Source organism: Falco punctatus, assembly GCF_963210335.1.
Source record: "Falco punctatus genome assembly, chromosome: 2".
NCBI lineage: Eukaryota > Metazoa > Chordata > Aves > Falconiformes > Falconidae > Falco > Falco punctatus.
In genome coordinates, this window is record NC_137581.1 from 28,313,747 (window position 1) to 28,341,512 (window position 27,766).

General features: G+C 38.1%; 1 protein-coding gene across 1 annotated transcript in view; it reads left to right on the plus strand.

Moving 5' to 3' along the window:
* FREM2 (FRAS1 related extracellular matrix 2) overlaps positions 1-27,766 on the plus strand; it is a 144,407-nt gene that overhangs the window by 13,540 nt on the left and 103,101 nt on the right. The gene's annotated exons all lie outside the window — the stretch shown is intronic.

The window sequence follows — 27,766 nt, forward strand, 5'->3', positions numbered from 1 at the left end:
ATTGTGGAGGATGCAAAACAATAGAATAAAAACAAATTGAGAATACTGACATATACTTGATTGAGAAGAAAAAAAAATGTAGTTGGGGTTTTTTTTTGTTTGTTTTTAAAGAACAAAGAAAGAACAGTTTAAAGGGCAAACAAAAACATTAACAGGCTTTTTGTTTTGGTTTTTTACCCCCCCAATCCAAATTCTGTACTTAGTGTGGATATTCCTAAATGTAGATATTCCTGTGTATGGTAAGATATGGCTAGATTATGTTACGTTAATACCTTTTTAAATATGTGATACAGCTCTATGAGTAACTGGCAATGAATTGTATTAGTTGATTTAATAATATACTTCTTAGGAAAAATGCTTCAAGTTAGCTTATTTTTAGCTCATGTGTATGCAGTTTGTGTTACTGCTTTACAAGAAGCATGGCCAATTAATGGTATTAAGATCGGTGGACAGGGATTTATCCTGTCTTTCACAGACTGAACAGTTTTGCCACCATCTACCATTTCTGGAAATGGTATATTAAAGCTTGTTCTCCTGTTCATTGTGCTGGACAAGCATAGAAGAGACAGTACCTCTAGAGACTTCTGCAAATGTCTTTGCAAATCTTTGCTACATCAGAGAACAAGGGGTGAGACAAGAGTTTGTAACACTTATTTTCCTTAAATATTTTATTTAAGGAAACCTGAGATATAGGTTAGAGAAATTTAAAGCTAAGTAAAGATAACGGAGCACGGAGTGCTATATTTTATTAGGGATACCATCATTTTCTTATGAAAGGCGTCACCACATTGTGACATTGTTCATGATTTTCAAGTTGTTCTTCTAGTAGGTTAAACAAATACTCAGTCTTGATATGTTTCAAAGTTTCATGTGATGGGAGTAATTAAAGCTGAATAAAGTTTGCTCTCAGCAACCTGATTAACATGAGTTCTTAAAACGGAGATTCTCCTTGTTAACCCGATGTTTGTGAGACTTCTCTCCATGCTACTTGAACACTTTCTAGTGGCAAATATGTAGTTAAAGTAGATTGCACTTAATATATTCCTACTCTATACCAAGATTTTTTGTTTCATTGGAAAGCTTACCTGCCACATCTGCTTCTACTTGGCAGAGTTGTAACAGCCTGTCAATTGTAACAGAATGCTATTTTTCATAATACAAAGTATCATTATGATAACAAGGTGGTTGTTGATTTTTTTAGAGCCTTTGGAACCTGCAACTATCTCGCAGACTACTTAGCTAGATGGTGAGATGGTCTTTGCTTTCCTAAGGCTTATTTGTTAGCACAGTGAAAAATGAGCTGTGTTGCATTTCAGAATATTTCTGGTTTTCTGCTTGACTGAGGATCATAAAACTGCATTTAAAAGAGATAAAGTTGTGATCAGAACATTAATATTTGTCTGACTGAAATAACTCAAATTTATTAGAAGTGCCTTTAGAATCTGTACAGGGGTGAAAAATCCAGCAATTTAATCTAGCTATATTTCCACCCTCTTCAGCAAAATATCAAAGCCAGTGTTTTGCAGCTCAGCTATATTTTGGCAGAATTTCAGTGGTACCAAGACTATTGTTTTAGTGTTTTTTATTTTAAGCCAGGCCATACTAAGAGACTACACACAAGATCAGAGTGAAAGATGCAGCACAGACTACCAACATCCACAGTAGAATTTCAGACTTCTGTCTTCTGTATCAGGAATTCTGCAGTAATAACAAGTTTGTGATGGCTACTATACCGTGCCTAATGATGTAAATGAAATAAGTGGGACTTCATTTAAGCTGAATTGTGCCATAGTCCATGAGTGATCCAGTTGAAATCAGGAGGGATTTCAAAACGTGATTCAGTGATAGAATATGTGTTCATATAATTCAGCTTTATGTTATTTCACATAAGTTTAAAAAAATAAGGCGCGTCTTGCAACCCAAATATTTTATACCTTCCAGTCGTCTCATGCCCCAGCGAAGGGAACCTACAACACCAGTCACTGCTCTCTTCAAATAGCATGAATCAGAAAGTCGATTTTGTCCCATACCTCTAGTGTTGCCTGTAAAAAACTTTTCTGTGTGTCTTGGAATATTTGTTCATGGTCTATAAACTGCAAATAAGAGCAGAGCAACATGATTTTCTCTAGCTCCATCTTTTGATGGTTGATCTGCCCCACTCATTATACCATGACTTTTGCAAACAAATGCAGAAACTCTTTTGTCAGCCTCTTAAATGATGATAGTCCTATTAAGGCCCAAGTCTGTTATTTCAGGCAGTTGCCTGGAGGCCAAGTACAAGGAGCCATCAAACTGCTCTGGTGTGAATTTTGTTGTGGATCTGGAATTTTGTTTATCTTCTTACATGTGGCTAGCATTTATGATAAGTTAGGGCAACAGCAGACTAGGTGGGTAAGTGAGGGGAAAAGAGCCAAGTCGGCACTCTGGCAGCTTTGGACCCCTTGCCTGCTCAGTTTCTCACAGTGGGAGTGAGTGCTGTGCTGCTTATGGAATTGTGGGGGTCTGAAAGCATGAAATATGGTACTGGGACAAACTTGTTTGCTTACTGGCCAAGGGAGAAAACTGCAGTTTAGACAAATGGAGAATAGCTCATGGGTTATTGCTATCTTGTGATAACTTTCCAGTTAAAACTAAGAAGAACAGAAATGGGCTCAATTATGAAAAGAAAGGAAGGCCTTTTAAGAATAAAAGGAAAGAACCTTTAGGACTGTAATTCAGAAGTGAGAGCATAGGCCTGCTGTATTCAAACCAAAATTAGAGGATTCACCAGAAAGAACTGGTTGAGGTTTTAAGCTTTGAAGGAGTCTTACTGTCAGTATCAATTATCTACATATGTATGGCTGTAGTGCTTTTCTGGCTTTAAATGGCATGTTTCCTAAGAGTGATTAAGTGAAATAAATTGAATGCAATTCAGTCATTTATCAGCACTAATATTTTTAAGGATAGAAGAGGGTTTTATTCATCATGTTTAGGGATTTAGCCTCAAGATGATCTGCTATAAATTGGGTGAGCCCTTGCATTTCCGTCAGAACAAGAAGACACTAGTATATCAGATGCTGCTGAGTTAGCCGTGTGATGTTTTGAAAGAACTACCATAGTTCTTATTAGCAATTTATGCTTTACTTTGTTTTGAATTTTAATCTTGAAATGGTCATGTGGAGACCTGTTGATACTGAAAGGTGTTATGAATCTATTTTAGCAAAACCTTGAAGAAAGTGTGGAATTTGGTTTTTCACAGTAGTTGCACAGTAGTGTCAGCTGAATCTCTTTCCTCAGAAGTGGCCTCCACATTCCATTAACAAGGTGAAGAAAAAATTCTTCTTGGCAAGTGTAAGCATGTGACGGTGGTGATTCTTGATGTTTATATTATTAAATTCGTAATTCAATGATTAGTAAAGGAACCAATAATGCTAGAAGGCAGGGAAAACAGTGGGGTTTTTTCCTGCGAGGAAGGGAAAAAAAGGAAATCCAGACTGACAGTTGAACTGGATGTATTTGTATTATGTAAATTTGCACACTATTGAGAGACTTGCTAGATTGAAGGAAAAGATTCAGCTGAAAATGCTTGAGCCTTTTAATTAGCAAAAAACAGACTTACAGAGTAACTTAAATCTGATATACGTAATAAGAAGTTGCAGTGTCTGCAGCAACTTCATATTACTGAAAGCTCAAGGAATGTATGATATATGTATGGCATTACCAAATATATGCATAGAGTTGGTGCTTCAGCTATGCAAAATGGCACTAATCTGTACAGAATGAAAGTTGACACAGAAATTAGCTGCAGTGCATAGAGCACTTGTGCCTGTCAGAAAACTGCAGGCTACAATTTCATGCTACATCCCTTGTGAATTGTCGGAAGCATTTTTACTCCTTACATGAGAAACTAGCACTGAAAATACGCAGTTAAAACTGAAGTTCATTGTTTACTTTCACATTATACTCTGCTTGTCTGAGTTTATTTAATGTCACTGCAGTAAGTCATAGTAATTGAGTAAGAATATGGATCTAAATGCCTACCTATCCAATCTGTAGAAGGTATTTTCTCCTGAGATGTGCTGTTTCAAATAATGTGAAACTGGTTGAACTGGTTTAAGGTAAATTTTTGGCCGGGTTCTGCTGATTGTGTAGAGTAAAGCAAACATACCCCAAAGCTGGCACTAAACTCAAACCCTAGCACAAACCCCATACCTTCAGAGGCAGTATCAGAGTCAAATAGATTCCCTTGCCCAGCAATGGGTTTGGGACTGGGGTAGCAGTACTACAGTAGTGTGCTGAATGCCAGTTAAAGAGTAGAGCTTTTCTGTAAAGGACTATTGTTGTCTGTATTTTTGCTTCACATAAAAAAATTTCTTTTTTCTGTTTAGGTGTTGTGGATACCTCTGAAATGCTCAAGTTCAGACCATGTAAAGTCAGTAAAGGAATGTTCATATCTTCAAAATAGTGATCTGCCCCCAGATATTTTTAAAATATCACCTTTTCCTTGACCTGCTTGTTGCTTGGCTAGTGCTCTCATCACATTAGTCTGCCTTGCTTGTTCTTCCTCTTCCCCTTTCTGTCTTCTGAAGATTCGGAAACTTCTCAAGCAGGATTGCAGAACTCATGGAAGAAATTAGCGTTATGTGACTCAGTATTTTTTTGTTGCAAGAGGCTGTTGCCATATTAACAATATTTTGCATTACAAAGTCAGTTCCATTAAATTTTCTTGTTCTGAGGAAAATAAATGAGATAACCCTGACATTTGGTCTTTTTGGGCCTGGAGCATTATAAAAAACAACCAAACAAAAAAACCCTCAAAAACCCCACCACAAACCACATGTAAGGGGGAAACTCATTTTTCTGTTCAGCCATTATCTGTTTTACCTAAGTCCCTTCTTTGCTCAGTGCTCAAGTGGAGTCTTCCAAACTGCTTCTTTAGGACTGCTAAGTGGTGTCTTGCAATACAGTGCCTCAAGTGTAGAATGCTTTCAGAGGAAGTAATGACAGACTATCATGGCTGTTTTAGGAATGTGAGGATCATTAGGGAAGGAAAGAAACAAGACTTTTTTCCTTTTTTTGTGGTTTTTTGGGGGTTTGGGTTTTGGTTTGGTTTGGTTTGGTTTTTTTCAGGCTCTTTGGCGAGCTTTTCTAACTTAAAGCCAAAGCATAGCAGAGCCAGGGCTCACTGAAACTGGTGATTTACATCATTAGCTAAATCTCATTTAAACTTTTCATTACAGATCTTTAAATGCCTTTACACAGCACTGCATTTTCCTGTACTAACGTTTGGTTAAATTTCCATTGAAGCAAGAGTCTTTCAAAAACAATTCCCTGAAGTTAGCCTTTAAACTTAATTTCTGGGAAAACTTTGTAGAGTTTTCCCAGATATGTTTATGCAAGAAATTAAAGAAGTACTGTTCTACTGCTTAGAGAAAACTTCCATTACATTTCTGAAATATAATTATTTCATCTGTCATCCTTCATGTTACTAAATAAAAAATATATTTTTAGGAATTTTACCATTCTGGTATGTTTCATTCATTTCTGAGAGAATAATATTACACTTCTGAGTATAAATATTAAACTAAAACAGTTGTCAGTGCTGCTTTTCAAAGCTGTAACACTGATGTATTTTCCTGGGTGGGCTACAGTAATAGTGTAGGAAGAGGTATTTTGGACTCAATATCTGACAGTTCTTAAAGAAGCAGACTGGTAAAGTATCATTGGGAATTATTTGCAGCATCCTTGCTTGACCTCACATATGGCATTTGGGCTCACTCATCTTGGCAAGAAACATCAACGACATCTATCTTTATCTTAAAAATGAGGGCATCAGATGTTGGTGGTACATTTTCCATCATTTGCCAAGTACTGTATTGGATTCTGGTCTGTTGCCAGGCTTGTTGCTGCTGTTTTGATATACTCTAGGTTGTTGTCCAAATAATTTTCCATGTGTCACGCTTCTTACTGTAAGTATTACCAGGGGATTTAAACAGTAGTATGACACTACAGTTTATAAAAAAAACCCAAACCAAACAAAAAAACCTCAAACCTCAAAATAAACCTTTCTGTAAATAAAAAATTAATTCATGAGGGCATTGTTGTGAATGTGGCTGCAAGGTCACAGCAAAATTAATCTCTGTTAAAGTGTACAGGAGTAAGAGATGATTATATGGGGTATACAGAAAGTCTAGTAGAAGCCTTACTAATCTCAGTGGAAAGTTTTTCATTGTCTTCTGTACCAGTTATATTGGTTTCTTTGTACTGGTGTTTTAGACTGACTGATGGAAATGATGGAATTTTCTGTTTCTAATTTGAATATCACCTTATCCGCCAAATATATATATATATATATATATATATGAAAGAAGGTCTGCTTTGTCGGGCTAAAACAAAATGTTTTTTGAAAAGCAAAAAAAAGTAGTTTCATTTGGCAAGTCAGTTTTTGTTTGTTTTTAATTATTTGGGTTCTAATGGTGATTTTATCCAAAGGCAAAGCTTTCCTCTGCTCCCCGTCCTGGATTATTGGTCATTTTTTAACAGAAGCAAAGCGGCGTGATTGAAGGGGTGGATTTAGGTACTGTTTTGGATTAGGAAAGAGGAGGCAATTGTGGGTTTAATTGCCTTTTATACACAAGTTAGGACACTTTGTCCAAACATGGAAGTCTTGGCTGCAATTCCTTCCTTCGTTTCAGAGACTTGGAACCCATACCCACCATAATGTGTCTTCACCTATATTCTGGCCAGTTTTGTGTTCATTTTCTGTTTGCTGCCCATGTATACGAATTCTTAATTACTCATTGGAACACAGCCTGTACTCTGATGTTCCACTTTGCAACTAAGTGCTGTTAGCATGGGCCCCACAAATTCTGTCTCATTTTTTGTGTGTGTTCCTCCTCTCTTTTTCCCTCTATATTTCTCCTTTTCTGCTAATACTTGCTATGTTTCATAGAATAAAATGGCTTGAACAGGCCAATTAGGAGCAGTGCATTCCGGAATAGCACTTAAGCTGGTGGCTTACATCAGAGTTTAGGGCAGGGAGATTTTGGTTCCATTTCTCTTTGAGTCAGGGCCAATAGTCTTGTCTCCATGTAGAATGAGCACGCTGACTGTTGGCTAGAAGGGAACTGTCTCCAACACCATCACCTGGTGATAGGTATTTTCCTAGTTTTAAGCTGAGATGACTTGCAGAATAATCACACTTTTAAAGAACAACGCATTTGCAACAAAATTGACCAGCTCAGCTCCATCAAGCTGAAAAATGCCAGTAATTTCATTTGACCTGATCAGGTGAGAGGCAAGGATGATAATGCTCAGGATAGCCCTTTAAGTATTCAGCAGGATTTTTACTTAAAAACAATCCACAATTTAACTTTTCTATTCTTAAGATACAGAGTAAGGCCCAACTAGCAGCAAAAGAAGCATGACAATGAGCAGTAAAATTAGGTCAAAAAGCAAGAATTAAAGAGATTAAGGAGACACACTAGGCTTAAGTAGAGGAATTGAGAACTTTCAGGAGTAACACTGATTGCCACTGACATGAGAACATGCAGAAAGACACTAATTCCTAAAGCGAGCTATAATAAGCCTGTGAAATCATATTGGTTGGTGGTTGCAAATACAGAGGTCTAGAGAAGAATGAAATGATGGCTGCTGTCAAGGAACCCTGACTTGTTTGATTTCCCAACCTATTTTCACTGAGGGATTCTAAATAGCCCTCAGGATGAGTTTAGCATTTATCACTTCACTTGCCAGTTAACCGTGTAGTGTCTCTAGAGTTCCCATAAAGGTTTGTCTGATCAGTAGGTTAAATGTATCGAAGAAGTTCCTGGATTTCTTTAAAAATTAGATTACTGTTCATACAAGAGGGATAAATACCTCTGAAACAAACTACAGAGATGTGAAAAACAGTATTCCAACAAGAAACATTTGTGAGTCTTAACCTGTGGAAATACATTAAGAATCATGTTAAATTAAAAATTGAGAAAATATAATGATGTCATATATTGTCATCAAATTTTTGCAATATGTGCATCTTAATTTATAACATTCTAGATATTGTAAGACTCTGTTTGCCTTGCTAAATCTTATAACGTAAGGATAATTCTTGCCTCTTCAACCTCTGTGTAATTTCTGGAACATGAAGATATTAGTTTTATTCCATAAGCCAAAATTGTGTTTGGATGCTGTTCAAATTTTCTTTGAAATTATATGACCTGTTCTTTATAATTGGCATTGAAGTATGTTAGGGAGTGTTTTGTCTGGAGCTTAATGATGGTGATGATAGGGTTGAGTGTTTATGGGCAAGAACTGGGGGGAAAGCCAGCACGGCAGAGATCATGGTAAGAGTCTGTTACAGACCACCCAACCAGGATGAAGAGGCAGATGAAATATTCTATAAGCAGCTGGGAGAAGTCTCACAATCACTAGCCCTTGTTCTCACGGGGGACTTCAACTTACCAGATGTCTGCTGCAAATACAATACAGCAAAGAGGAAACCGTCTCAGAGGCTCCTGGAGTGTGTGGAAGGCAACTTCCTGACACAGTGGGTGAGGGACCCAGCTGGCGAAGGCACCCGCTGGGCCTGTTGTTTGCAAACAGAGAAGGACTTGTGGGTGATGTGGTGGTTGGAGGCCATCTCGGGCACAGTGATCATGAAATGATAGGTTTTGATTCTTGTAGAAGTAAGGAATGGGGATAGCAGAACTGCTGCCTTGGAATTCCAGAGGGCAGTGTGGCCTGTTTTGGAGCCTGGTTAACAAAATCCCTTGGGAGGCAGTCCTGAAGGAAAAAGGAGTCCAGCAAGGCTGGGCATTCTTCAAGGAAGAAATTTTAAAGGAGGAAGAGCAGGCTGTCTCTGTGTTCCAAAAGATGAGCCAATGGTTAAGAAGAGTAGCCTGGCAGAACAGAGATCTTTGGCTAGAACTGAGGAAAAGGCGGACAGTTTATGACCTTTGGAAGAAGGAGCAGGCAACTCAGGACTACAAGGATGTTGTGAGGTTATGCAGGGAGAAAGCTGGAAGGGCCAAAGCCTAACTAGTACTTAATCTGACTACTGACATAAAAGACAATAAAAAATGTTTCTGTAAGTGCATTAGCAACAAAAGGAGGGCTGAGAAGAATCTCCATCCTTTATTGTATGCAGGGAGAAAAACAGTGACAAAGGATGAGGAAAAGGCTGAGGTACTTAATGCTGCCTTTACCTCAGTCTTCAATAGTAAGACCAGCTGTTCCCTGGGTACCCAGCCCCCTGAGTTAGAAGACAGAAATGGAAACATAATGAAGCCCCCATAATCCAAGGGGAAATGGTCAGTGACCTACACACACAACTAGACACACACAACTGAATTGGGCTGGATGGAATCTACACAAAGACGCTGAGGGAGCTGGCAGGAGTGCTCACCAAGCCCCTCTCCACCTTTTATCAGAAGTCCTGGCTAAGCAGGGAGGTCCCCAGTCAGCTGGAAGTTAGCAAAGCTTACACCCATCTACAAGAAGTGCTGGAAGGAGGATCTGGGAAACTACAGGCCTCTCAGCCTGACCTTGGTGCTGGAGGTTACGAAGGTCATGTTGACTGCCATCACACAGCACATACAGGACAACCACATGATCAGGCCCAGCCAGCATGGGTTTATGAAAGGCAGATCCTGCTTGATGATCCTGATCTCCTTCTATGACAAGATGACCTGCTTAGTGCATGAAGGAAAGGCTGTGGATGTTGTTTACCTGGACTTTAGCAAAGCCTTTGACATAGTTTCCCACAGCATTCTCTTGGAGGAACTGGCTGCTCATCGCTTGAATGAGTGTACTCTTTGCTAGGTAAAAAGCTGACTGGCTGGCCCAAAGATGATGGTGAATGGAGTTAAATCCAGTTGGCAGCCGGTCACAAGTGGTGTTCCTTATGGCTCAGTATTGGGGACAGTTCTTTTTAATATCTTTATCAATAATCTGGACAAGAGTATTGAGTGCACCCTCAGTAAGTTTGCAGATGACACCAGGTTGGGCAGCAGTGTTGATGTGGCTGAGGGCAGGAAGGATCCGGACAGGCTGGATCGATGGGCTGAGGCCAGCTGCATGGAGTTCAAGAAGGCTGAATGCTGGGTCCTGCACTTGGGTCACAACAACCCCACGCAGTGCTAGAGGCTTGGGGCAGGGTGGCTGGAAAGCTGCCTGGTGGGAAAGGACCTGGGGGTGTTGGTTGACAGCTGGCTGGACATAAGGCAGCAGTGTGCCCAGGTGGCCAAGGTGACCAATAGCATCCTGGCTTGTATCTGAAACAGTGTGGCCAGCAGGACAAGGGCAGTGATTGTCCCCCTGTACCCAGCACTGGTGAGGCCGCACCTCAAATCCTGTGTTCAGTTTTGGGCCCCTCACTGCAAGAGGGATGTTGAGGTGCTGGAGCATGTCCAGAGAAGGGCAACAGAGCTGGTGAAGGGTCTGGAGCACAAGTCTGATGAGGAGCGGCTGAGGGACCTGGAGCTATTCAGCCTGGGGAAAAGGAGGCTCAGGGGAGACCTTATCACTCCCTACAGCTCCCTGAGAGGAGGTTGGAGTGAGGTGGGTGTCAGTCTCTTTTCCCAAGTAACAAGTGATAGGATGAAAGGAAATGGCCTCAAGTTGTGCCAGGGCAGGTTTAGATTGGATATTAGGAAAAATGTTTTCACTGAAAGTGTGGTCAAGCATTGGAACAGGCTGCCCAGGGAATTGGTTGAGGTTCCTGGATTCCCTGGAGGTATCTAAAAGATATGTAGATGTGGCACTTAGGGATGTGGGGGTTTTAAGTGGTGGACTTGGCAATGCTAAGCTAACAGTTGGACTCAATGATCTTAAAGGTCTTTTCCAACCTAAACAATTCTATGATTCTATGATTCTTTGAAGTTAAGAGCCAGGAATAATACAAGCAGAGTGAAAATCCTGTTAAATTAGTGAATTAATTTGACCTGTGTTAATTTTTGTTTGGTTTTTTTGCCTAGATGAGAATTTCTTAAGTTACTATATTGTGGCTTGTTTTCTCTAGGGTTTTCTTCACTTAGTCTTTCTTTTACAGATTTAACTAATTAGGTTTTGGTTTTAGTACTAGAAAGAATTTCATTTAGCAGTAGGCCCTTAGGAAGCTCTTTGAAAAGACAGAATTTTTCTTTTTTTGCCCTTTCTGAAGAAGGATTTTAGCTTGTTAAAGTTCAAGTCATTAGTAAAACATTAATTCATTCAGCTTGATACATCATTGCCCTGAATGTTTGCCAGGATTCCAATCTCAGTAACTTTTAACTTAAGTACCAGCCTAGCATTTCTGTCATTCTGCTGTTTAATGTGCATTTTCTTCAAGACTGTAGGAATGCTGTTACCACACACCTTGCTGCCTCTGTAAAGCTTTGTAGTTAGGGTGTAACATAATAATTAGAGAGGGAATTGTACCTTTAAAGAAAGATTTGAAGCCTAATTTAAAGCCCAGTGCCTCCAGTGAGGGTCTTTGTGCCTAGAGGTTTGTGGTTTGATCCTGCGTTACTGACATCTGTGGGAATAATTTCTTCACTTACTAATGTGATGTTCAAAAGGAGGTTGTAGAAGATAAGATTCTCATAATTAATAGCAAGCTATTATTTGCTGTCCCTAAAACTATTTTACCCGAAAATCTTTTTATTTTAGGGCCCTCAAAGTATTTGATTTCTTATTCTGATGTCTCCTCTTTAGGCAAAGCTTGTGAGCTCAAGAGCCCAAGACACTGTAACCAGTTAAATAAAACCCACTGGATTACTCTGTATATTATTTTAAGACTTTCCTGGGCTTTATGCTGAATTCATTCACTGTCTGCACTGTTTAATCTCACTAATACCTTCTAAACTGGCTCATCATTACAGTAGAGGATTTGTAGTAGTGTGTTCAAATACATCCCTTCAGAGAGAACTGCACTGAGAGTCTTTAAAATAAATATAGATGAATCTAATGAAGAGGAAACTGGTCATTACCTTTTTTTTTTCTTTTTTTTTTTTTTTTTTTTTCCTAGCAGATGCACGACTGCATCACTCATCTTCTCCCTCAGGGATAGGTGATGCAGTATTTTACACTGGTGATCCAAATGGCAGAACTGCTCTAGTGGAAACTTTGAGTTGGGTTATGTCCTGGATTCCTAATCAAGTGGAGGTCCTTAAAATGCTGAATTTGTGGCCGTAATAAATTTAGGTCCTCTCCATTACCGGTGACAAAATGAGACACACCTTGACGATGGGTAGATTAGTATGTGACACAGGAGCAGTTGCTCTGAATTCTAATCCAGTTTTGCCCATATTTCTCTTTTCATGTGTACTTAGAATTGCATAAATCGTGTGGGTATTAAACAGGGCAGTTTTCAGCACTGGCAAAACTTACAAGTTAGTTGGTGAAGTGGGCATTTTCAAGCTTGTTGAGTGATTTGGGCATTATGCTAAACTTAACGAAAGGACATGAGATTGCCTGTCTCTTGCTTTTACATAATAAATCATTGCGTGCTGTATTCACTGCTGATACTTGAAACCTGTGCTCAGTTTTCTCTGCTGCCTGAGGAAGCTTAAATGGATACTTCATACACAATTGCTGTAGCCTTTAGGCTATAGGAAATGTGAGGTGAATCCCTCTCATTGAAGCAGAATCATTTTGTGTGGAATGAGTAACTGTTCACTGTCAAGCACAGAACAGGCTTCCTGTCCCACTGCATCAAAACCAGGCCCTTTTGGGCTGCTGCTTGACTCTCCTGAATTCTCTGCTCCAGCCAGCACGGTGGAAAAGTCTCTTCCTTCATAATCTTCCCTCACGTGAAAGCCTAACACCCCATTTTCCCTGACCCCTAGGAATTTTGATGTATGCCTGTGCTCAGTTAAGTTTTCAGCTCTCTGTCCTCTATCTCCATCCAAGCAAACTTTTTTTTTCCTTCCTCTGTCTTTTCTCTGCCTTCTGCTTGCTGCCATAGCCTAGTTGTACCAATAATCATCAAGAGCTTACTAATCAGGCGACTAGCTCTGCTAGGGATGAAGGGATGCCTTTTCATAGCAGGAACTGGGAAAAGTTGAGTTAACCTGTGTTCCTGCAGAGTCCTGTTGTTTGTACACCAGTGGCAAGTTGGAATGAGACAAAGCAAAGCATTGCTTTTGGCACTGTTTTGCCACCAATGAAAAAACATGGGGGGGGGGGGGGGGGGGGAAGAAAGAGTTGTGCTTAACCCTCCTGAATACATTCTGATGGACTGAATCTTTCACCCTTCAGGGTAGGTGAAATAGACAGACCTTCAGCATTAAATTGAAGTGCTGTGGACTGCTTTGGTTGAAAGGGCCTAAAAATGAGGGACTGTAATCCTGTCATTGGGATCTATCAGCCAGCCCATGAGCCCACATATTGTCATATAGATCTAACTTTTTCCCTCACTTAAAGACAGGCATATGTAGTATGTAATACAGATACTGTAGCAATAGCATAGCAGAGTCCTGTGTGTCATTTTAAGATGCACAATGACTATATGCTTTGTGCTTATTTTCAGATATACTGCTTCAGAACTATAGAAGGGTTACAAATGAGCTTTATTCAAATAAGTAGGAGAATTTTCACAGCAGTGGTTCTGCCCTGCATCATAATGCATGGTTCTTGATTTTCAGTTTATGAAGAACAGAGGAACAGATCACAACAGAAAAAAGTTTTATTCACTCATTTATTTATTTAATAGAAAATAACTCCTTTCAGAAAAAAAAAATATCTGTACAAGCACACTTCCTACCTGTAAAGTATCTTATTGTATGTGTACCTGCTCCCGACTGAGCAAACACATTCACCATTCCACATCTCTACATTAAGATAGTGAGCCTGCAGTGATTCCTGTGTCATGTCTTCACGATCCTGAATTATGCTGCTATTTGAACTCCTTTTCTGAACTATTAGGTTCACAGCACAAGTAAATTCAAGATGATATGATTTATTTTAATTAGCTCATGAAAATATATCTGCACCATATTCCAGTTAATGACCAGCAAATGTTCACTAACACTTTAGGAAAGAGGATGAGAAAGGGAAAGGAAATATTTTTTATGAGGTCTGTCTTTTTTTTCCTTTTTATTGAGTCTCCTCACTACATCCCCTGAAACACCCTAGATTTAACTAATCCCCTTTCTCTGTCATCAGAGAGCTATTTCTGAGAAAGAGTTGTTTCTGAGAAAAAGCTCTTTGCTACTCTTTAGGGTGGCTGCAAATTGAAAGAAGCCTCAAAAAAGTTGAGAAATACACATCCATTAACTAAAATGGTCAACTTAAAGTTGTAGTAACTTCAGCACATTGAGGGATAAGCAAATGGAATCTTAGACTATTAGTCTCTATGTAGTTTCTGCTATTATTTATAGTAGTTTGATATTCATCAGTCATAGGAATTCTGCTTGAAATCACATGATAAAATTATTTCCTCCTCTTGATTACTATTATTACTGCTTATTAAAGCAAACAGTTCTAAATATGCAGCTTGTGATTTTTCATGGTTCTTTACACTTCCCTTAAATGCACATGTAAACCAGACCTTATTCATTGTTTTGAAGTCCCAGATTCATCTAAGCATCTGAGGAGTGTAGCTTGTTAGCACAGCCAGCCCTGGAACAATCTTTAATTGCTGAATTGTTGAGATCTCAAATGACTGCATTACCTGCTGGAGCTTCCTGCTTTTAGGGAAGCATCACTTAAGTACCTCAGAGGTTGCTCTTACGTGTGATGAATCTGTTCTTTATTGAACAGTCTTCCCTTGGTTTCCACAACTGAAAGAGAATAAATCTACACCTGTGAACTTGACTTACAGTTTAAGTAAGAGTATGTGTGACAAAGAGTTAATATAGGCTTTCTTTCACAGCATTTGACATAGCCATGCATGACAAGATGATTTTAAACATTTAACCAACACTGAGTTTCTTAAAATGACAATATGAACAGCTTGAAATATTTTGTTTTAAGGATCATGGATCTTGTCAACTTTAACAAAAGCTGGGAAGTGTAATTTCCTAGGAGGCCTTGTTTTGTAAAACTTGACAATAACGGTGATTTTGTGAAACAAAGAGTCTGAGCTGCTTCTGGTCTGCTGGCAGTTTCTGAATGCTTGATTTCTATATTTCACCCATGGTAGGAAGTGGCATAACAAGGGTCAGTGGTTGGAAACTGAATGCATAACAATTCAGATTAGAGATATAGGAATGCAGTTTTTAAGAGCAAATGCTCTTAACTGGTAGCAGATTTTCAAGGCAAGTGGTGAATTCTCCCGATGTTTTAGAGAATAGATATCTTATTGAAAAAAACCCACCTGCCAAACTACATCCAACACGAAGTTACTGGATGGAATTTTATGTTCCTTTAATACAGAAGATCAAGCTAAATCACTATGAATGCTTCTTTTGGCCTTGAAATCCATGGAGCAGGAATTTATAGAAACTCTCAACTATTACTGATTTTGCATGGAACTAGAGTCAGCAACAAAGCTCACTTGGAGCTCAGTGAGGAAAAAACTGGAAAGAGAATATATTATTTGCAGGAAATTCTTGCCACTGTTATTCTTCCAGATTGTATATATAATAAACAATTCTTACTCCTCACTGGTCCCCCTCCAAGATCCTTAAGGAAATTAAGAAGTATATTGTGAAAGTCATAGAAGGACCTTTAAATCACATAGCTAGAAGTCAAGAATTTACAGAAGATAAAATGAAAACTGAATGGTACAGCCCTCAAAACCTGTGGTTTGTTATGTCTTTTCATAAAGTCACTAGTAACATTATTTGCTTAGTATTTCAACATACAATCTTATCCCTCTCCCACCCACACACATTCTTGTAAAGTGTATCTCGTTGATCTTAATGCTATCTTAATGTTTTTCACCTCAGGGAAGTTTACAAAAAGTTCTAAAAGTAAGCAGCATTTTAAAAAAGACAGCCAAAAAGAATAACCAAACCTTGCAGAATTTTAAAACAACCTTTTGCATTTAACAATCCAAAAGCTAAAATTTGCAAAATGTACTTATTTTTGATGTTCAAAACTACATAATGTGCCAGCTTTTCTTAAAATCACATTATATATAAATATAGGTGCTATATTTTTTAGAATTCTATTTTTTATCCTGTTCTTCTTAGCTAGATCAGGGTTATTCTGATAATCAAGTGAAATAAGTCCATCCTTATGTAAATGAAAATGGAACAAGACTATCCAGCTTTCCACCCTCTGCTTGACAAAATTACTCCCACAGAGGTTATCCAACACGAATTCTACCTGATTATTGTGTTGCTTGGAGGAGTTCAGCAGATCAGAATGATATTTCATGTTCATTACACTGCTAGCCCCTCTATGGATGCACTGTCAGATGACAGCAAATGTGGGGATATGGGTGACACTCTTCTATGACTAGATCATGTAACCACCCACTCCTATAGCTCTCCAGTGGCCCATGCAGAGTTACTTCACTTTTGTTTAGCTATGCGGACTTGAACTGATGGTCTGTAAGCTAAATCTTTTAGTCTACTATAACAGGACTATACATACGTGCATGTATGTATATATAAAGGACTCTGTATAGTCCTTAAGTCAGCTGGCCTCTTCGACTTTATATAGCAAGTACATATTCTAGTGGGGTATCTTTCTTTCCTGCTGCACTCCTGTTTTTTTCCCATATTGCACTGAGGTTGCTTTGGTGAGTAGCATGGTTCACAGTTAAGTCTTGAACTTTGAATTCTTGAGATGCCTGAACTGGCTTTCTATCCAAAGAAAAGCAACTATTCTTTCAGTGCTTAGCTTTGTATAAACAGGTCTTTACCCTGACCTTTGCTTATAGATATTGTTATGCAGTCAGCTAGCTACACTGGAAGGAGACAGAGCATATGTTTCAAGCAACAGTCAGTTTTAAAATACATTTAAAAATGCACATTTCTTCTGCATAGGAAATACTCCAATTTTTATGAAAAATAATTATTTGGGGGCAGGAAAACAGTCAGGAGATACTGTCACGCTTGTACAGAATACTTTTTAGGTCAACTTTTAACTCTCACTGTTCACACTATCTGAAACTATGGTTCTCAGGCCCAACTCGCCTTTCCAGTGTAGAATTGATAAGAGATCATGAAGAAGATGATAAACAGAAGTTTCAGGATTAAGAGTAAAATGAAATATTTGGGGTGGGCTTTCAGTGCAAAGTGGTGTCCATGAGTAAATTAAAAATTTATATTTGGGTTTGGTTTTTTGTTTGTTTGTTTGTTTTCATTTTAAGTAGCTCTTACTCTGGTCTTCTTTTAAAATCCTTTAATTACTTATTGCACAATTTAGTAGTCCTTGGCTTATTCCTTACTAAGCTAAAAGAATCACTTCTTTTCCCCTCCATAAATACATTGCCCTTTGGGCAGTGTTGTTCAGCTCCATTCCAAAATACAAGCCTGTGCGCTAAATGGCATTGAATAGGATATACAGGAGGAACAAAGGTATGATTAATTCTATGTGCTAACATATTTGCTTTACTTCAAGCTAGCTGCATAGCTTAGAGTAGCAGAAGCCACGGCATGCATTCTAGCATATGTCAATCTAAGCACAAACTCTCTATATGTTCTGGATATACAAGCTAAATAAATGACAAACAATGCTAAAACCCACATTGCAATTCTTTAATTGCTAATGTTTGGGTGCCAGCTAGATCAGTCTAGCACAGGTACACTATCATATACTAGTATCTTACCTTTGCTTTGTAGATATGTCTTCTATTAATAAGATTTGGCCTAATACAAGTTTGGAGGGGACTTGTAACATACTTCCCTGGGCAGGTGGTGGTTGTTTTGTTGTTTTTTTTTAAATGGAAGCTCTAAAGAGGCAATATATTTTAGTACTCTGCTCATTTATTACATCATAACAAAATTCTCCTCATCAACGTACAGCCAAATTTTGCTCTTCCAAATTCAGAAAGAAAACAGAAAGGATGGGAGTCATGTGGTTTAACAAAGGTGTCCAACTGTATGGTTCAAAATCTAATGGTAATTTTGGGAATGCTTTTCTAGTTAATGCAGTTGTTAATCTGATTAAATAAATGTGATTCATCTCAGTCTAAGAGACAAACTAATAGAGTAGCTGACATTTTTCTCCTGGGGTGCTTTATTATTTCTCCATTTATGGTAGGGGGGACCTGGTATAACTAGAAAAAAATTAGGCATCTAAAGATGAAGATGAATCCCACTTCCCATCAATTTTATTTATGGGTGCAGGTTGCAAAAAATAATGTTTTGAAGCAGTTTCTAAAATATCTGAATTTGGATAAAAAGTTTGTAGAAGGGTAAGGAATAATTATAGTTGAGAACATCTGTTTTAAAATATTTGAAGTACTTGCTCAAACCAGTGTATGCTCCTCTTGGAGTGTAATAGAATTTCCTTAGTAATTTTCCTTTACTGAATATTTGTGTCTGTGCCTTCTAATGTTAAGTATCTGATTACACTGATACCAATGCGACCTTATCGCCTTCAATAGTATCCTAGCTAGCGTAACAGTATTTGTCAACTGGCCTACTAATGCATTAATGATCAGTCAGTGCTTTTGGTCACGGACGTTGTGAAATACTAATTTTGTAATTCTGTTGTATAGGTGTATAAAGGTGTGTATCCTTGAGTTGTTCTAGTTTGTACTGTTTCAATTAACCTCTTGGAAATTAACTCACCATCTTTAACTTGTATTGATTTAGGGTCTAGTTCCAGGCACTTGTTTTTCTTTATCAAAGGTGTGACTAAAGGACCTGGATCCTTTCCCCCCCTCCAGGTTTTTCCTTCCTATGTTGCAACATTGTGTAGTTTTTAAAAAAATATGTATATTTGTAACTAAATAGTTAATTTGAACGGGGTTTTCTCCAACTCAAATATACAGTACTTTTGCTGCAGTATATGCAGTATATACAGTTATACCCTGCTGACAGTAACCACAAAAAATACACTACCTTTGCATGCATAATTCCGTGCTTTAGATGTCTGGGGATCTAGATGCTAGCCTTAAGTTAAATTCTCATTTAGAGTGAGGAATTCTGAAGTGTTAAAAAAAGATGCAGAAGGCAAAAGTGAAAGGGAAGCACAGTCTGGGTGATCTTTATTTACTGTGACATTTCCTTTATATAATCTATCAAAAATTAACCCATAACAAGAAAAGTACTGAAACAAAGACATCACTGAAGACGCAATCCACATTAATTGTACTGTTAAATTAATATTTGGGGGAAAAAAAAAAGAATTAAGAAAAGAAGTGACTGAGCTTCCCTATAGTGTAGGCACTTACTTAAATCAGCAGAAAATAACCTAGAGGCTGCTAAAATTTAAAACTGTCCTTTGGTAACAGAAAGGCATATTGCTGTTGTTTGTGTTCTCTGGAGGACAATGACTGGTTAGACTCGTTATATATATTATGGTTGAATCAGTAGTTAAAAATAGAGTATTTAAAACTTTGAATATTTTTATATTGTGTTAATACTAATAAGCAGAAATTCCTTAATCCACTAGGATACTTCTGATATTAGAAAAGATAGTGAATTTGTTAGAAATCCAAATCAGCTGTATGAAAATCAGTCTTCCTCAAAGCCCTTCCCAAACAGTTGTTACAGTAGCTAAGAAATTCTTGTACATCAGTGAGAATAGATGTTTTTCTACTTTAGATGCGGGCTAGACAACAGTAAAATTTAGTAGAGATTAGCTTTTAATTGTCGTTAACAGGATTTTTGTGATGAGGATGCTGCAATTTCTTTCATAAGGAGTTTGTGGTAAACAGTGCAAGTGAGCAGCAAGGGGTCATCTTTACAAATGTTTGCAAATGACAGAACCCAGAGGTGTTAGACCTGGAGGAAACCAGGAGGCCCAAAAAAACCCCAAAGTGAACACCCATGATAGCTGGTATTGTTCACTTACAGGTGCCTTGTGCCCATGTTCTTATACCATGTGAGTGTGAGACCTTGTTGAGCACCATAGGGAGGAACCTGCCTCATCATCAGGGTGCACCTTATTCTGATCAAGGATAGAGGACTGTAACACCACAGTGCCCCCCACGGAATAAATCTACAGGATGCCTGGATGTGCAGTGGAGCTGTTCACCCGAGTAGCTGAGTTTCTGAAAAATATATAGCTCCTGAACATCACATTGAGATGTTTATTTTATAAAAGAGGCAACAAAAGAAGATGGTGGCTGTAAAGAACAGTAATTGTTGAGAAGGTTTACTAGAGATCCTTATATACTGCTTTGCTTTATGCAAGGAGAAATAAATTAAAAAATATTACATTTATGAGAACAACACTGTTTTACAGATTTTACAGTGAAGTCATTGAATGCTTTTAAAAGGTTAGAATTCATAAGGAACTTAAAATAAACCTAATGATTTAGGATACATTTTTTGTTGTTGTTGTTAATAAAAAAGATGTAAACTGAAAAATGCTCCATGATGTCATAGTACTTCTTGGTCATTGGTGGAAGTTAGAAAAAAGGTTGGTTCTATGCATACAGTTCCATAAGTCCCACATAGAGTTTCCTTTGCTGAAATTAATATTGTGGAGAAATTCAGGTGTGAATCACATAAAAAAAAAAAAAAAAAAAAGATTGGCCCAATAATTGAAAACCTATTTTAAAAGAGGGATAAAATGAAATGAAGCTAAAAGTAGATTTGCAGGCTTGTCTGATTTTGACACTGGGTAAATTAAAATTGCATATGCTGAGGCTTCTGTAAAATTCTATAATCTTTCTCTAGCTAAGAAAACTTTGCAATTCTTTTCACCTTCATGGTGTTTTTATTATGGTGTGCTCTGAATTTCAGAGCATATCAGAAGTGTCTGTTTATCAAAATTTATCAAAGGCTGAGGGCTGTACAGTTAATCTAATGTGTCTTCTATATTACTCCTACCTAATCTTTTTACAAACTGATTTCAGTGCATTTGTTTAAAGTTTAAATATGTGTTATTCATAAAAACAAAATTCAAGTTCGGCATTTTGCCTTTTCTGGTGCTTGGAGATGGTCGTGATTCCTCTTTATTTCTCTATATACATAATTATTGCAACATATGCAGTGGACACTGAGAACAGTTTTAATAAGTTGATGGAATTTATAGAAGTAAGATTGTGTTATCTTTTTCTTCACTGTAAATTCATTCATAGTGGCCATTTCTTTTATCTAAATAGTTGACAAAAAATACAGAGGCAAACTTTTGGTGGAGTGAAATACCAAGAAGTTGTGACTGAGATAAAATAAAACACTTAGACATGCAAGTAAAATTTTTATCTACTTTATATAATCCTTTTAATATACCAAATGATTAGAGAAAATAGGGATTTGAGCACTGAAGATTGCAAAATTGAAACTAAAACACTGCAAACACTTCTTTATACATATTTAGCTATATTTGTGTGAGCATAGAGCGTCCTGATCATGTATGTTTATACCCATGTGCCTACAAGAAATGCGGTGAATCTATTATCTGTGAAGTTAAGGAAACAGAGACATTATGTTTACACTGAATAGTCTCAGCTTTTAGTACAAATTAATAATATGATTAGAAGAGAATCTAGTACTTTCCTAGTCTTTTTATGCCTCTAAGTGGAGAAAGGATGGCTTTGAGATGGAATTGTTAAAATGGATTTTATTCCTAATTCTTCACACTTGGTATGTGATTGCACACAAGCCATAAAACTACAGAACAACAATGGTTTGCAGGCACCTCTGGAGATCATATAGTCCAATACCCCTGTGCAGAGCAGCCCCAGCTAGAGCTGGTTGGCCAGGAATGAGCCCCGTCAATTTTTTAGTATCTCCAAGGATGGAGACTCCACAGCTTCTCCAGAAGTCTGATCCAGTGCTTGAACGCACTCACAGTAAAGAAGTTTTTTCTCATGTTTGAATGTACCTTGTAATTAAATTTGCCCCCATTGTTTCTTGTCTTGTCACTGGGCTCCTCTGAGAAGAGTCTGTCTCCCTCTCATTACACCCTCCCATCAGGTATTTATAGTTTGCTAAGTTTCCCACCTGAGCCTTCTCCAAGCTGAACAATCCCAGCTATCTCAATCTATCCTTGTGTGTTTTGTGCTCCAGTTCCTTAATCATCTTTGTGGCCCTTTGCTGGACTTGCTTCAGTATGTCCATGTCTCTCTTTGTATTGGAAAGCTCAGAACTGGGCCCCGCACTGTGTGTGTCTCACCAGTGCTGAGTAGGAGGGAAGGATCACCTACTTCAGCTAGCTGGCAGGTCATCCTAATGCAGCCCAGGATGGTGTTGATGTTCATACTATCCTGTATCAATCTAGATAAACCCAAGGCTTGTATTGTGGCAGTAAGAAAAAACTCAGTTCCCCATTACTTCATTCAGCTGTGAAGAAGCAAGACTAATATTTCAAGTATTCAAACTATCATGGCTATAAGTAGCTTACAAATTTGATCTGCAAGAAGCATTTCCAAATTAGCATGAATCACTGATAGCTAAGTTAGGGCTAGAAACTGTTTTCCATATTCAACGTGAAAATAGAGCATGGTTAGTAACCACCAACTGTAAGAAGAAAGTACGTCTTATAGTAGGATTGTGGGGAAATCACATACAAGGCTGCATCAGCAGCTCACAGGATTTATTACCATTCAATACCTTGGCTCATGGTAAGCAGCTGCAAACTTGTTTTCTCTCTCCCCTCTTTGTATGGTGTGAGTCATACACTGGAGCATGGACATTGCTGTCCACAATGGCTGGTAAAATTAGGAGAATCAGACTTGGGAGGCAAGCTTGAAAGTGTTAATTTCTCTTTCCATTTAACTGGGGGACAGATAATACATAATCGTGTAAGGGGTATGAAAGGATATTTTGAAAGTGTATGAACTATGATAAAAGTGTAGTGCTTTACAGCTGGAATGAATTCCATCCCTCATTTTTCATTTAGATTAATGAATCAGATGCTGTTTGGCTGAGGGGAGTAAGAGAGGGAGACAGAATCCATAATCCATGCCACCTAGCTCTTAACACTTATAAGTGATGCCTCCAGAGCTTTATTTAGGAGATGTAGATGCCTCTAGAAGGCATTTCAGGTCTTATGCAGGCCAAGTAGCCCTCTGGAGTTTCTTGATTCTCTCCATCACCTATTTACAGAGTTTAGAGCAGTTGGGTTCCTCCCTTAAAATGTGGTTCAGTGATACAGTCAAATTGACTTAATTACTTGCTGCTGCCAAAAGAGAGCCCCTCTTCCTCCCTCATCCTTTCCTATCTCATCTTACACCAGTTTATAGCATGCTAAATTGATTGAACTAACTGTCCTGGCAGAAAGCCAGTAGCTTTTTAGGCAAAGTGAGTAGTAGGATGTTGGATTGGTTTACCAGGCAGGCAGTGATGAGCAGCAGGGAGGCCCCATAGCTGGGAATGGGGGGGACTGGAGGAGGTGAGAGAGAAATGGCGTTTCCCCAGTTGAGGGCTTTGAGCTGTTGGGTTGGTTCAGCTGAGTTGTTTAGCTACCCTTCACAGACTGCTTGAGGCAACCTGGAATTGTGCTGCCTACCAAAGGGGAAGTCCCACCTCCTCTTTGCATCTGGCTGTACCTGTCCTCTGTTCTGGCACTAGCTATGATGCAGCCACACACAAAGGCATGGATTCAACCTACCTACAGCATCCCATAATTAATCAGTTTAAGGCCATCTTACTACCACACCCTTGGGCTCCTCAGGCTGTGAAGGTTTAATAGTTAGATGAATAAACAGCTCTGTAGATACTGTTATAAAAGTTTTATTATGGATTTCACTGATTGGTGCCTTAACAGCTGAACAAAGATGGTTTATAAAATGATGAGTCCATTTAGTTTGTAAAATGTCATTCCAGCATGACATCTCCATTAGTACCAAGGTAAATTTTTCTGGCATGTTTGAATATGCCATAAAAGATTGTATATTTTTAATAATAACATAAAAAATAAAAAGAAGAAAATAATGACAAATAAAGAATAAGGTGGAAAATTACATACATGTTTGTGATATTTATGAGAAAAAAATCTTAATGTGTACATAAGGTAAGTGTGGTTCAATGGTTATGTATAGCATTACACACATTATAAACTAGAATAAGTTTTATATCTTCCAGTTCATAATATTCTAATCACTTTTATTAAATGTTGAAATAATTTTAATTGTTCAATAAAGGAAATATCTGATTTTCTTTAGAATGTTGTGTCAGTGTTTGTGATGGATTTAGCTTGGAATTGAGGTAACAAGTGATGAAAATATAACTTAATTACTCTTGTGGAAGGAACATCACTTAACAAAAGAAGTGGATCAAACATCTTAAGTACATTACACAAGATGGTGGTTTGCCTGTTGTAGGAGACATGTGGTTTGATTACTGGAATGCTGGCTCATGCAGCTGTATGTTTTGGCATTATAATCCTATAAAACTTGTGCAATGGAATGATCCAGCTGGCTATGTTTTGTGTTCTACCATATTAAATGGCATCCCTTACATCAGCTATTTGATTAACAGGTTGAATATGGTGCCCATGCAATGAATACATCGAGATAGTATCTTTTGAGATGTCAAAAGGTACAGGGAGTGATGAACCAAGTCATCAGGCAAACACTTCAGTGTTTGAGTAAAGGCTACTGGAAAACTACAACATCACAGTTTAAAAAAAAAAAAAACTGGTTCATTGGTTTTGTTTCTCCTTCTTTAAAAAATAAAAGGTGCATCTCTATCATTTTAAGAGAAAAGGTCTTCTGAATTCCAGAATGCATACCTGTGCTCAATTGCTTTGAAACAGTGTGTAAGTAATTACTGGTACTGTGCATGTCAAGGCCAAGTAACCTACTACCTGGTACTGAATCAGTAGCCTTCTAGTGCTGGGGGTGATGTCAGGAGCCCATATTCGTAGGCCTGTGGCCAGGAAATAAGGGCTTGTTTGAAAGCAGATGAAAGTACTCAGCATCTGTCCTGAATTTGTGATGAAAAGCCCTTTCTCTCCTTGCAGGTACCAAGGAAAGTTAGGGAGATGGGTCTCCTCCTAACCAAGGCACCTTAACTTTGCTGCCCAAGTTAGGCTGTGAAAACAGCCCCACGGGGTGGGGTGGCGTGGGGTGCGGGTTTACTCCTGTCGCAGAGATCCAGATCAACTGAATTAAGGGAAATGATATTACATTTATTGAAATATATTGTTTATTTTAAAGAGAAAAATTCGATCAGCAAGGAAATTGATTGATAAAGACATTCTAAGTAGTCTCATTTTGCACAGACTCTGTGCTTGTGTGACCTTCTTTTCAGTCAGTAACTGTCCATTGCTGTCTCTGACACTACTGGGAAAAATCCAGAGATGTTTCTATACTAAAACAAGAAACTGCAGCATGTTTGTTAAGACATGCAGTGTCTGTAGAGATGCCAACTTACTCTGACATTTTACTATCCCTTTTGCGTAACAAAGAAAATGTTGCCTCCAGGATTTCTTTCTGAAGATGCCTCTGCTTAGAGACAGCGCATGCAGGTGCATGCCAGATTTCCTGTTTGTGTTTTGTGCTTGGTGTTGCAATATTTTTTAATCTAACATAATCTCATACTGTAGAGCAAATCACTTTACATTTTCATACACATCAGTGACAAGGTGTTTCTCATTTCCCAAATAGTGTAATAATGAGCTATTTTATGGCTTAACAGAGATGATTTTGATGTCAATATACTCTGCTTCAGAGTATATTATATCAGTGTTGCAGTTAACCAGGTTATTTTTGCATGGAAACAAAATGTAATCTTTTTGCACTTCTGGAGAAGGTGATATGGTAAGCTGACTTCTAAACTATTTTGAATATTCACAGTGATTCTGGGCTGCATCAAAGGACACCTAAAGCCTCTATTCATGATGGATGCTGTGTGTAAATCACAGCAGGCTAATTGCAAGGTGGAATAATGACTGTAGAGAGATAACCTGAACTGACTTTACCATCTGGACCAGGTATTAAAGCAGTCTGCAGTCTACAATCTTAGGAGTAGTTGTTCATGCCGAGTTCTGCATTGCCACTGCCATATACATACATATATATATATATATAAACTAACTAGTTTAAAGCTAGATGTCCTGTATCTCTATGTGCTACAGTTGCTTATTTGGATTGCAGTGGATGATGCCAATTTATGGTTCCAAAGTTGGGAACTGTTGATGGATGGGGCCACCTACACTTTCTCTGTGCTCAGGATAGGGTATTATGTAGAAACTGGTGTTCCTCTGCAGCATGGGAGCATTCTGCTCCAGTGGACTGACTGGGACATGAGCAAGGCAAAGGAACTCTTGTGAGGGCAAGGATCTGGACATTATTTTCTTAGGTAACCTCTTTTCTGGTTAAAAGCTAACATTTTTGCCTTTAATCAAATGTATCTAAGCTTGCTGACGCTATTTGTCCCTAAACTGTTCCTGAAGATAGTGGGAAGATTGCTGGAGTAACGACCACATTAAAAAACCCACAAGTTTTGACTGTATTTTATGGCTTAATATGTTACTAAATCCCACTCTTGCCAGAGGTAGCTGCCATTTTACAGGGTCAGCAGAGTGATATGCTTATGTTAGTAACTCTTTTTAGTGCAGCTAAGATGCTGAACTCTGAATGTGCAGTTTAGGGGCAGGACACATACTCTGCTTCAGTAACTGCTAGATGTCTGCCAGTAATGTAGGAAGGGGGCAGACAGATGTGGGGGGTAGTGTCTTAAAGCTGCTATGGCAAGATTTGCCAGGGCTTGCCTGTCAGATATGGTCATGAGGTCAAGATTTGTATCAGAATATACAATATCATGCAATTAATTAATAACCTTTATTCACTGCTCATTTGAAGTACATGTTGGAGTGTCTGGCATGTCCAAGTTAGTATTTGCTGCCTAGAAGCCTATCTTGATTGTACACAGATGTAAAACAACACATTGACAGTCTAATTGTCACTGAATCCACCACCCTTTAATTGTACTGTTTCTGTATTTTTCATGGCAATTATGGACATTTGTGTATTATTACAATACAGATCATCAATAATATGTTATGGAAAACAATCCTGTGTTTTAATAAACATACACAGAAAGATTCAATTTTTTAACTGGATTTTAAAAAATATGCAGTTGTAACAAAGTAAAATGAGTTCAGTTCACTGATGAATGGATTGCTCTCATGTCTGCCTTTGGTCTCTGGTCTTGATGTAGATGCAGTCAGACTTTTGTACTTTCAAGAAATATTGCTTTAAAGGATAATATCATGAGCATTACAATGCTAGTAATTATTTTTATTATAGAAATATTTGTATTACCTATATCTGTCATATCAAATAAAGAATATATGAAAATATATCTCACATGCTAACATGTAAGCAATCATGGAATGCATTCTTGAGATAGAATTGAAATTTGGACATGGTGATTGCCAGGTAAAATTGTGAAGATGAAGGTGGAGTACAGGACGGAGTAACATGCAACATCAGAGAACTATGAGCTGGTGGTTTGGAGAAAATGCGAAGATGTATTGGTATAGATGAAACTGTGCATGTGAAAAATCTTGACTTTCAGTTTTGAACAGCTGTAGAGAAAGAACAAAGAAGGATATTAATAGGGAAATAAAGAGAGACTGAAAGGAAGGTGCCATACATCCAGAAACCACTTAGAAAAAAATAGGGGTTTTATACTGTTAGGAAATTAATTTAAGTAATAGAATGAAATTTCCTTGAAATTGCATGTGCTTTCTGTGGCACTGCAGAAGAAAAGGTCGTGATTTAGGAAGTCTACCGAATTACAGTAATCAAAATGGGAAGTGAATCTGAGTTGAGGATTTCTGTGTA